The 13,239-nt window shown below is 42.5% G+C and overlaps 1 protein-coding gene across 2 annotated transcripts in view; it reads right to left on the reverse strand.

The window, feature by feature from the left end:
- Nucleotides 1-13,239, reverse strand: part of adgrb2 (adhesion G protein-coupled receptor B2) — a 202,037-nt gene that overhangs the window by 113,968 nt on the left and 74,830 nt on the right. The gene's annotated exons all lie outside the window — the stretch shown is intronic.

Consider the following 13,239-nt stretch of genomic DNA (forward strand, 5'->3'; position numbering starts at 1 on the left):
AAATGTACCCAATGTACATAATTATTGAATATGTCTTTGGTACGGAAATGTCTGGCTACTATTTTTGTGACAATAACTATGTATTGAGTTTAACTTTGACATGTTACCAAGAATTTCCATCTCTCTAAACAGCTAAATGCATATGAATGCAGAATATGTAAGTCGAGGACCAAGATTTTGGCAACAGAAGTGTTCTGGTTTGTGTTTGTAGTACAAATAGTATTGACCAATCACATCTGAGCTGGTGGTGGGGTTCAACACCTTATGATTGCAGGTAAGACCTTGCTTATGCCTGTTATTTTATGAATACTTGTATCATTGCACAGTAAATAAATAAATACACTGTTTCAAGCAGACAGATCTATATTTTCACTCCCCTTTCTCCTCCTTTCTCCTTCATGGCTTCTCTTAAAAGAAATAGAACAAGAATAAACCACCCGAGCCAACACACCCCTGTCCCTACTAGGCATAAATGTGCCACTGCAACCACAGTATCTCTCTCGATATCAGTCACTCTTGCACTGCTACACATCCAGTACTTTCTATTGCCATCACGGCTTTCTCACTTTCATGACTCTTATTGGCTCCCGGCCCCAGTCAGCCCCCTTTGACCTACTCCTCGTCGTCTTTACCCCATCACCTCTCAATCACTCTCTTCTTCTCCTGCCACCCCCTCAGCAGCCATACCATGGGATGAAAGTGGATATGTAAGGTGCCACGGTGTGAAATTATCACTTCCTCTGGCCTTTCCTCACCTCCTTCGTGGCAGCCTCTGCTTTCCTTGCCGTCCTACTTCCAAGACCTAGAACAATGAACTTTGCAAAAGATTGTCGTGAGTCTGTAGAGACTGGTTTGGTACGTGTCACAAATAGAAGCACAGCCTTGCATGTCTTTTTTATTTGGCTAGATCAAAGTGGAAACTGCACTGAATAAAATCTATGACTATGTAATCTAGAAAGAGTTTTTTTTTAGACAAGTCAAAGTGTGTCGCAAGCCATTTGATATCCTTTCAAGTTTGAACAGAAATACCTTGATAGTGTCAGTCAAATGTGTGTGAAAAGTCTTGTTTTTTTCTGGAGGACAAAAGAGTAGGATACCAGGGAATACAGTCACAAGTAAATAAGATCGAGAACCATACAGCAGGTAACTCTGACACAAAACTCAGCTTCTACAGTTGGCCACAAAATGAGCTCTGCCTCATAGTCCTTATTCTACACATTCCACAGACAGAACATCAGTTCTCCTAATGAGGTCAAAAAATGAGGTAAAAAACTGAGTTTTGAGCTGTTGTGTCATGTGTTAGTGTTTACACTGTACCAGGAAGAGATGTTTAAAGTCTTAGAAATACCTGGGAATGGGAGAGATGCAAGCTGCTGAACACATTGCATCATCTGATAGAAATTCATACTAGTAACTCAAGAAAATAAGGCCCTGCTTTGCCTTCTGTAGCCTTTTTTTTCTCTCATTTCAACATCCATCATTTATTTGTGATACATTCTTGTTTGGTAGACTGAGCACTATTGGTTTCACGCTCTTCATCTTAGCTGAGGACCAAGAAACAGATTTCTACACGGAAAACAGAAATCATCAACTGCGATAGGATCTCTGCTGTTGTGAGGTTTGAAATGTCATATTGATTAGAGCTCCTAGTTTTCTCCTTGTTCATGTATTTTTCTCTTTTGTTATGTGAGATGTAGCTCAGGTATTATTTTCTTCTTTGAGAACAAACATCCAATCATCCAACATTCCCAATTACTTTTTGGCTGAGTATTTTTGTTGTTTACTGGCTTTCTGGTGAGTCTACCACTCTATTTCTCTCTATATCCCTCCCTCTTGCTGAGTACCCATAAGTCTTTCTCCAGAATTTCCTGCGTCAGCTGAATGCCGCACTGATTAATCACTTGATTACTTCGAGCCAATAGTAACATTGATTAACTTTGTCACACGATGGCTTTCTGGTTAACTCCCTAGTGAGTAAGGGCTCTCTTACGCATACTTCTGATGGGAAGCAAGTCATGACCGAGGGACATCTGCACAAAGGCTTTGTCATGGAAGGTTGTCCATGTCCATGACATCTTAGAGAGATCACACACCACTGAGCAACAAAGAACATTGAGCTCCCTTTGCCACAAAGATAGGGACAAAGCATCATCTTCAGACAGCTACAAAAACCCTTTAGGAGTGTTACAGAGAAATAAAACATCTTGAAAGTGACTAGGTTTTTTTTTTAGGTGCCCTCTTTGAACCTGAGCTGTTTCAAGTCAAGGACACAAAAAAGAAAGAATGTGACGCAACATTTATACTATCAAGATAGTGTTCGGAGGCATCAGCAAAACCTCCAGAAACATTTGAGGACTGCTGTTGTCTTATATCACTGTCTCACTCACCCCCAGCTACAGCAGCTTCAACTGACTCAATATCACACACACCGACAGGCACACACAAGTCAGCACAGGCAATATATCTCCAAGTCTATCTCCAGCTCCATAGGTGGTGTCCGCAGGAGCAAGAGTGAAGAGTGAACTGAAAACACAGAGACAAATGGAAAGGAAGATGAGCTTGAAGATGAGGAAAGTCAGTTTCCCTTTCCCTTTTTTCCACAGGAAAATATGTGTGTAGTTGTACATGGCTAATTTACCTTACCGGTATATGTCCACCAATTATTTCCAAAGATCTAATGATGGAAAACACTGAAAGAAAGACAGAATAGAGAGGGAAAAAGAATGGGTGGAGGGGAGTTCACTCTTAACTGAGTTCACCTAAAGCAGTGATTAAACGCTGGAGGTGGAGGGTGTAGAGAACTCAAATAGCTGCACTTAAGCTCTTGAAATAGTGAATGTAATGCAATGGCACTCATGTAAAAAGCACACACACACACACAAGCAGCATCTGAAATCATCATGCACAATTAACATGGCTGACTAAGTGCACTTGAGACGTCATTCATTTATGCTTTTATCAGTGCAAATATGATATTATGGGATCAACATCAACGTTAAAAGGCATCATTTTCCTGGAGTGTTGGTGTCAACCCTTGGGTGGTCCAAGTTCATTACCATGATAACGACCCCTTAAGCCACAAGGTTGATAAGGGACGGGACAGCCGTCCGAGCAAACTATCACAAACTAGCACCCAGTTCTGTTACACTTAATAAAAGCCAACAGCTGCGTGTGCGAGTGCTACTTTTCCTCTGTAGTGCAGCTGCACAAATGTGTGCGCCTGCATCTGTGTGTGTGTGTGTGTGTGTGAGACTGTGCCCAGGGAAAGGGTAATGAGGACCACTGGGGCTCGTTTAAACAACCAGGGTTCACTAGCGGAGAAGCGAGCTAGAGCGCCAACCATCCCAGGAGTTGGGGTTGGGGTGGAGGATGTGGGGGGTGACGGGGGGTGGTGGAGCAAAGCAGCTCCAGTGCTTCCCAGTCTCATAGTCCCCAGCCTACAGCGCATCGGGACATCAGGACTCAAAAACCCAAACCCTGACCCCCTCAACCCTGCAAGTCCACTAGCCCAAGAAACAAGATGCATCCTGTAGGTGTAAGTGGCAGAAAAGTCCCTTAGCTCCATCCTGTCCTCCCACCTCCACATTGTGACATCTGGATCCATGTTTTCTACTGATGAGCATCTACAGTATCTAGAATAATATAATTGTGATTGTCTGTGTTTTTATGTATGTGCTGTCCCCTCAAAGCTAAATCTGTTAAATCAATCAATCAATTCATCTCAGCAAGTTTTTCCCTATTTGGATATTTTTCTCAGTCTAAATGAAGGCTCTGCACACACACTCACACACAACAGTACAGGTACACATAGAAACACACTGACAAATAGACACACACATACTCACGCATGCAAACGCACACACACACACAAACACACACAAACACACACACACACAGAGCACAGTAGCCTCATCACCTTACATTGATTTCCCGCTGGCCAACCAACTGCTTAGCCATCTTTGTGGTGACAGGTTGACCCATGAGGCCTGTTAGATGCTCACACACACACACACACACACACACACACCATGCACACACACACGTGTGCATACACACACACACACTCACACACACACACACACACACACATAGAGGGAGCTATCCTGCAGCCTTTGGGAACTCCCTGAAGCATTTATTGACCACAGAGAGAAAGTGGCTATTAATCTGACAAAGGCCTAAAAGCCTGTCACCGTCTGTTTGTGTGTGTGTGCTTTTATGACATGTGAGTACATGCATGTAGGTGTTTGCTGCGTACAATTTTCTGCTTTACAGATGTATGCCCGGCTGTACTTGAACCACTGGAATATTCCAGTGGAAACTTACAATAAAGTCGTAAATCCTGTCAGAGAAGACACAAAAGTCCTCTACATGTGTTACATAATTAATCGTGGTGTCAGAGGTCCCCAATTTGGCCCTCATGACACCTTTTAAAAGGCGAGGTGAGCCCATCTAACCTTCCATTCCAGCAAATTACCGTCATACTGTTACTTCTGCCAGTTCAACACCCCAGAGGCAATCCTACAGGCCTGACAGAGCAACAAGATAATGAGAGGACAGAGAGAGAGAGAGACGGAGAGACTGAGGAACAGAAAGAGGGAACGAAGGACGTACAGTGATTTGAAAATGTCCGCGTATAAGCATGCACTTTTGCCTCCATCTATCAATTAAAGTGTTAAGATCCTTCACTTTTCATCACGGGCAACAAAGGAACAACTTTTTTGTTGAGCACTAAAAATGCTGTGAGGTCAGAGATGGCGAGGGGAGAGAAAGAATAATCTGTCTTATGTCGATGTGTTTCTCTGCCAAGAACATCAACTTAGAGGAATCTGTCTCCAGAGCCTTGTTATTGTTGACTCAATGTTAGAGGCCATTGTGCTCTGAAGTGTCACACCAACAGAAACTTGTGTGCATGGATTCAATCAGCTCGAATGAGCATTAGCTGTGTTTTTTTTTTTGTTTTTTTTTTAAGCATTTTTCACCAGCGCTGAAAGTGGCTTGACATGTCGTGCAGCTGTTGCACAAGTGCCAAAGTTGGCGTCCCCTCTTTCTTTGTGTGGGTATGAACATGTGCGTGCTCGCAGGAGCGTGCGTGCCTTTGTCATGTCCTTCGTGAATGATGGCTTTGCTAAAGTGCTGTGAAGAGAAACATTGGTTTGCTATGCCTTTGATTCATTGCTGGTGTGAGAGAAATTTGCATAGCAGGCAGACTCAAGATAGATCTGGGCTCTCGTTAGCCGGGTGGCTAGATACTTCATCATTATCATCAGGCTTGCACTTCGGTTCCAGCCACTATGCCCTTGCTCATAATCTTCAAGCGCGCTTTGCAGAGGCGAAAAAAAGCGGAAAAAAAAAAAAAGTCTTGAACAAATTAGGATGCTTTGTAGCAATGCAGTGTGGATAGAGATAGCAACTGGGTGATGCATCAGTTTGCTGGCTGGTGATTGGTCACTCATATACCGTATGTTTCACCTGTCAGCCTGTTTTCTGTCTACACAGGTGCACCACATTTCCCCTCGCTCTCTCTCCAACTATATTTCTGTGTCTCTCTCTCTTTCTCTCTGACAGGTTTGCTGCAGCGCTTTCGGGGACAGTGCTTGTTATAGAGGACATGCTGACGAGTGTCGATCGATACCGACTCCCCAAACCGCAGCATCCGTCTGGGAGCTGTGTGTGTGTATGTGTGTGTGTGTGTTTGGATATGCACGTTGTGTGTATGGCCATTTGTGCGTAAATATCTGTTGGTGTATGAGCAAGATGTTTGGCACTCAGGATAGACACATGCGGGTGCTGTGTCATTCGATTCATTGTGTCCTTGAGGGTGTCATCCCTCATTGCATGGGTGTGTGGGTGAGTTTGTGTGTGCACGTGTGTGTGCGTGTGATGGATTTAGTTATCAGTTTATGGGGGATTATATGGACAGCTTCCCTAGCTATTTTTCTCTATGAATATTTTACCATCATATAAACAAAATGCAATTTCAAGGCAGCTGTGCACATGGGACAGACAGAGGAGGCAGAGAGAAGCTGTGGCTCCATGCCAAATGTGTTGCCATCAACACAAATTATATGTTGGGATTAGGGAGGCTGGCACAGATGTAGATGCCATCCCATTGAGGAAGTTTTAACAAAATTTGCAACCCAAAATGCCTAACCAGTTCCACTTGACCACATTTGAGTGAGAATTGACCGCAGTGGCATAAAAGTACTTGCGGCAGGTTGCGAGAGAAAAGGGAAACGAAACTGAGATGGAGACTAAGAGTGTTTCTTCTTCCCTGAGTCTTAAATCCGCCGTGGGTAACTGCTGTAGTGTGACAGTAGGCTTATAACAGCCAGTGTGTCGATAAATCCCAAGCGCATTTATTTCCTGCGAGACCAAGGAAGCATACCTCACTTTATGTCCCCTGCAGAACAAAAAAGCCAAGGTGATTTTTTTTTTCCCTATCCACTTATTTGTCCCGTTATTTATATATTAATGGGTTCACATGCATCATAAAGCTTTCCAGTATTCCTAGTCAGCGCCTTTGCAGAGTATGTGTATTATACTGCATGTGAATTGTGTGTAGCTTCTTTCAGTCCTCCTTCTGAATATATATTTCTTTCGTATTTATAAGATGAAAGTTCCTTTCATTTGCATGATAGCATGCACACGGGCTCACAGAAACATTAGGCCGAACTGTTAGTGATTAAGTTCACTCCTCCAAACATCACATTAGATATGCAGATTACTGCATTGTCCAAAAAACAAAAACAAACAAAAAAAAAAAGCATTACAATACTAATGGCCGACTAACGATAATTTAAAAAAGCCTAATGGGATCGTTATTCAACGTTGCTCTGACAATTAAGCGTAACGTGTTTATTCGAAGCGTAAACAGAGTCAGAAACCTTCAAATCAACACAGCCTCTCTAATGGAAAAGTCTGTAATTGGAAGCAAAACTGGTGACTGTGGAGACCTTTTAATATCTTTCCTTTGTGCACTCGTTTCATTTTCTTTCTTTGTTTTTCAAACTGAGGCAAAGATGCTCACAAGTCATCCTATTGCTAATCGAAGTCAAATCTCAAGTCTCTCATGGTTGTAATGGGTGTTCTATCATCTGCTGCATGCCTTGCGGTCTGCTTCGAACACCGCGCAGCTACAGTGTATCTACAGAATTAAAAGCATGTTTATATTCCCATCACTCCCATATCTATTGGCATACAGTATCAGCACTGATTAGTGGTTTAGTCTATGATCACTTTTGGAAAGCAGTTGCAAAATAAGACTGTATTTTGCCTTGTAACATCTCCAGCTACTGTAGAAGATAGATCAAGTACTGGCTAAAACATCGATATAGACTAATATTACTCAGGGCAACAGGAAAATATTAGGCATTTAATATTTTGTAATAACTTTCTCTCTCTCTTTCAGAGTACAACAGCAGAATGTGGATAAGTTACCCAACCATACAAATACAAACAACAATCTTTGTAAAATAGTCCACAAATGCCAATGCCACAAAGCTAGTGGCAAGCTATGTATATATATAATCTATATTATATATATATATATATATATATATATGATAAAAATATTGTTGTACGAGTATTAACTTTAAACTTAAATCTTCCATGTGAATTTTCAAGTCACTAACGCCCAAGTTGCAAATTCAAGGCCCTGTCTGTACTGAAGCAACCCTGAACCCAAGATTCCAACATAACATGCTTCACGTCAAAATCTAAAAAGATCAATAGTGGAAACAGGAGGAAACTGTTTGGACAACAAACATGCCTGCCTGTGACAGGTCACTAATCCCACTAATCCCAAAGCATGCAGAGACACACACAGACATGCATACAAAACAATGCCAGACACACAAATAGAGTCAAGGACAATGATAAGGAGAATATGGACCACCACCACCACACCTTGGCACACACACACATACACAGACACACACAGTTGACCATGGTGTCTCCCCACTGGCCCATTAGACTCCCATGCAGATGATATAATCTCTAGCCGGTGTGCAGGGAGGGAGGCAGGGAGGGGAGGTTTCACAGCACTGCTGGAGACCGTCTGAGGAAGAGAGTTATCTTGGAAGCAAAGAGCCATGGATGAGTGGAACAGGATGACGAATGGTGAAGGTAAGACGCACACACACACACACACCCACACACCCACACACACAAACTGAATACACACACACACACACACACGGACAGACACACAAAGCTTCCCATGTGTTTTTGCTAAACTCGTGGGACAAGATTTCCTTGTCTTGTAATGATTTCTAAATAGGGCCTCATTGCCCAGGGATATATTTAATTGCCACACACCGGCTGGTGATGCTAATGCGCGCTGACAAAAAGAGAACGAGAGGCAGAGGGAGAGAGAGAGAGAGAGAGAGAGAGCGAGGGATGGTAGCTGCACTTGTTTTGAAGTAACTTTGACTCAGCAAGGGCAAGAGCGACTGTCACTCAGTGGTCAGTTACACATCTGTTTGTCTACGACATTCTTTTTTTGGAGGTGGGGGTATTCTAGCTACTGGAGGCAACCACTGTCACATGTCTGCTTGCTCACCCACACTACTCTCTCTCTCTCTCTCGCTCTCACACCCACACACACACTGCACACAGACACACGTGTCCACTTCCATGCCAAGCCATTGTCTTCTTCACGCAAACTGCATTGCCAGATTCCCTTGCTGGAACCATCTCATCTCCCTTTCTGTTGCAAGCTTGTGCATGCGTGTGTGTTTTTCTGCTTACTTGGATGTGTGTATATTCATTTGTGTGTGTGTGTGTGTGTGTGTGTGCAGGCCTGTGTGTGTTTGCGTGATAATGTAGTATTTCATTGGGTGTCATCACTACCCAGTAAAACCCAGCCTCGGGAGGAGGACCACAGTTCTTGTACTGCCTCTTACTGTCACTTCACACAATGGATGATGCATTGTTCACGAACACACGCACACACACACACACACACAATACAGTGTGGGCAAACGCTGGCATATGTACACACACACGGGCACACATGGTCAGGCTCTGCTGTGGTGTTTGTGTGTGGGAGTTTGTATTCTGTACTTGCTGCTTTTAGGATAAATGTGACCACAAACAAGAGAAGAGCACACAACAAAAACATCTTCATACTTCATGACTGGGGGTGATTTTATAATAAACACAGAAAAAGCTTCATGTGCCATCTTGTATGAGAGAGCAAATTTTTAAATGTGTGTGTGTGTGTGTGTGTGTATGGACTGTATGGACTGTATATGTGTGTTTGGGAAGCTTACCCTTCCTGTATTAGGATAAATAGCCCTGTCTATCATGTAAAGCTGCGCCTGGCAAACAGATTCCCCTTTTGTCAAGCCAGATGAACACAAATGACTTCCCCAGAGTGAACGTTTCAGGGGGGGAGGAGTGTTCCTGTGACACTTATTGTGAAGGACATCTTACAGGTAAAGAGTAGTCGTGGGTGACATCCAGTAAGTAAGCCTGCTTGTATCGTGTATCAGCTTGTGTTCAAACAAGCGAGAGCTTGAGCAACTTTGAAATGCACCGCAGCAACAGCATGGAGATGATTGATGTAAAAAAAAAAAATGCATTTACATAATGGCAGGCTATCTGTCATACCCCTCGCTGCTCGGTATCAATAAACCCTGTCTGTCTTCGTATGTGTCTCCTGGTGACAATACCATCAGCTCACGTCTGTAAATGGAAAGGAAGCCGCACCTATAGCGGCTTCAGAATAGCATTAGATAACCACTGCGATAGCATTTTCAGTATCATTCCACCTCACAGGTGACAGGTCCCACACACACTAAATCACTGTACTGTACCAAGAGGTAATTATACTGCAGCTGTAAATCTTTGTAATGGCTCGGCAAGTTAGATCATCTCCTCGCATGCCTGCATGGGCACATACGGTCAGGGATGCACACAGAGCTTTATGATGTGCATGCTCAGACAAGATGTGCATGCTCAGACCGCTGTGAGCTCAGGTGGCCAGTCGTTTGCCCCATGGGTCACAATTCTGCGCTTTCCACGCACGATTGCATCATAAATGGAGCACATGCGCTCAAAAGCATCATCTATAGAGAGGCTAGCACGCTGTTCAGAGGTTATTTGGAACAAGTGTTATATCGTTATCTTTCTTTCTAAATTATATAAATCACAGTGTACAAAAAGTGCTTGATTTTTCACATGACAAGTAAACTTAACAGTGACTCAGTGGAGGTTTGTAACAAAATGCCTAAATAGTGGTAGATCAAAAGCTGAGCTGAGCATCATGAGCTGAACTTATTCAGAGCTGGATTCGAGCGCTGGGAGTAGAAAAGATGGTACAGACCATGCGTACCCTCTCTTATCATGGGAAATTTCCCAAATTTCTCTTTCCAAATAGACAACGGTAGAGTGTGGCATCACAGAGACGTGGCTGAAAGAACTCACTTCAACTTGTGAGAGTGGACAGGAGAGCAAAGGAGAGAGAGAGGGACAAAACACAGTAAAGGAAGCATCCATAGACCACAGGCCAGAGTTGGAACCAAGTTCACTGCAGGGTATCTTTCTTATCCACCTTGTATACTGTGAGCCACTGCAACAAGTGAATTTCCCCAGTGTGCAGTCAACAAAGTCTACCTCATCTTATCTTATCTTATTGACTACAGTGAAAGCAAATGGAACTAGCGTGATTTATTGTCATTTTAGCTTCTTTCCAACTTCAGCCAAATAGTTTTGTCTAGCCACAAATAAAAAGTTAACTCAATAAAGTACTAGAACTACTTAGGCTTGAGGAAACATATATGAGGAAAGGAAATGCATTGAGCTACAGGTTACTTTTGATAAGTAAAAAAGTAGTTAACTTAACTATGTTCGTTCACAAAAATGTCCTTTTAACAACAAGGCAACTTAAACAACTTTTTCAGTGTGTTATTTAGCCATGTGTGTAGTCAAGACAAGATGTCTCTTTAAAAGCCACATCTGAGTCATTTTTAATGGCTTGAATAAAGGAAATGTTTTGGTGAGTTGTCCATTGTCCATCTCCCTAGGTTTTGATCTGTTTTCTAGTCACAGACTGAAGCTGTGATTACACTGCAGAACACAGCCCTCTACAAAGCAGATAAACAAAAAAAAAAGGATCTTTTCTACACAGCTGCAGCATCACACAGTTTTCACAAATAGTCAGAAAAATCAAGACTGCATGTCGACGCTTTGTTCACACTAAATGTCATTGTTGCCAAAACCACGCAGGGGTTTGCGCTTGAAAGTCAGTGCCACAAACATATTTTCATCTAAAAGCACAATGACTGATATTCACACAAAAAACGTCAAACCTGTCACAGACTCGCACGGTTGCGGTTTGAAATTGCAATATTTTGAAATCATCGCACAACTGGAAGTTCAGGAAAACGCACACACACTGGCACGCAAACACGAGTAAAAACTCAGCTGAACTCTGTGGGGATTGTATCACATGACCACAGGCACAGCTGCACTATGGGATGCCCGTCTATTTTCTGCAGTTAATCGATCACATGAAGCCACTGGAGCTTGACAAGGAGTCACTGGGCCAGAGAGTGATATAGACTGTATGAGTGTGTGTCTCTGTGTGTGTGTGTGTGATGTGGTAATACATCTCTCTACTCCATTATCATCGAATTGCTCTACGACCACTCTAAGGCCGCATGAGCCTTCTGAGGCGGTCTGTAGCTCTGAGGCTTTTTGTCATCCATTCACACACATCATATGCACTCACACTCTGTCCTGCACAAACACACACACACACACACACACACACACACACACACACATTTCCCACAGCGGGTAGGCATGGGGGGAGGGGTCTCTAGAGAGTCACTAATTTGGCCCACTGGTGCCTTACCCACATCTCCCTTGCTTCACTTCATCTCCTCTTGCTCACACGTCTTTCCAAACTTGCGCTCTCCTTCTAAAATATCCTGCTCACAAATCTATGCTTTCTTTGCAGCCGCTGTACCCTTAACATCATACAATTTTCATTAGGTTCCGACAGAGTGACGGGCCTAATTCGGAGACAACCTTTGGCCCTCATCCTATTCCTTCCACCAGTTCAATCCCCTGGGATCAGAGAAGGGTTTGGAGGAGAGGAACAGATACTATACTCTGCTGTTCTGTCTACAGTATCCAGCAGACATGTACATGTGCTTTCTTTTTATTCCTTCAATATTCCTCATTTACTGTCAGTAACGTATGCGTTATTCTCCATGTTGTTTACATAATAACCTCAAAAATACATTTAACAATAAAGATCCAATGAAGGACATTATAGTAAAGTTCACATTCAGCAGGTAGATATGTAAGGTTGTTTCTAATGTCTTTACATATAGCCCATCAATCAGTCAGTTTTTATTTTTTATTTTTGTGAGAATAAAAGAATTTAATTCATTTAAGTGAAGTTGCAGCAGTTCAACCAACTAAATACTGCTCGCCTCTCACGCTCCTTTCTAAGCATGTAGGAGAAACTACAGTGGGCCAAAAACCCTCTTGTCCGTTCTGGGCTCCTGTAAACATGAATATTATTTTCCATTTCTGCAATGTTCTGCCAGTAAATCCGACTAAATCCTAGACACTGGACTTTTAAAAGATGGAGTTAAAGTTGGCATTGGAAAATGGAGAATTTTACCTATTGACAGTTTAAAATTAAATTTTAGAAAGATGAAATGTTGCACATCTTCTCTTAGACATAATTGGAACATCATTACTTATAATTTACTTATGCAGAGCACACACGTTTGTTTGTGATTTTGCCTTAAAACGTATACAGAATGTTGGATACTCTACTGTAAGTGCAGGTGGTTGCTATGGGAGACAGAAGTACTAATATATGTGGTAGAGTAGAACATGTAGGTGTTAAAAAAGCACGCCTAAATGTATTCACGATCGACAAAAAGAAAAACACAATTCTCCTAGAGAGGTGTTGCCAATGCACAATGCACCAGGACAGTAGTCTATTTATTGGAAGGTACACAGTATCATTTTAACTATATTTTTGATTTATGACATTTTTAATAGCATCAACAAAAAGTTGGCCCACGTTGCACTGCTTCTGAAATATAGCCAAGGCTGCATACTGTATACCAATACTTACCGACCTGCAGAGATCTGTTGAAAAAACAGGAATGGATAGAAATGACAAGGTGTGTATGTCTGTAAATGTGTGTGTGTGTGTGTGTGTGTGTAGGGGCCTTTGCTGGAGTATAAAGGGGCTCAGTGCTCTCAGAG

Source organism: Larimichthys crocea, chromosome XIII (genome assembly GCF_000972845.2).
Source record: "Larimichthys crocea isolate SSNF chromosome XIII, L_crocea_2.0, whole genome shotgun sequence".
NCBI classification, from domain to species: domain Eukaryota; kingdom Metazoa; phylum Chordata; class Actinopteri; family Sciaenidae; genus Larimichthys; species Larimichthys crocea.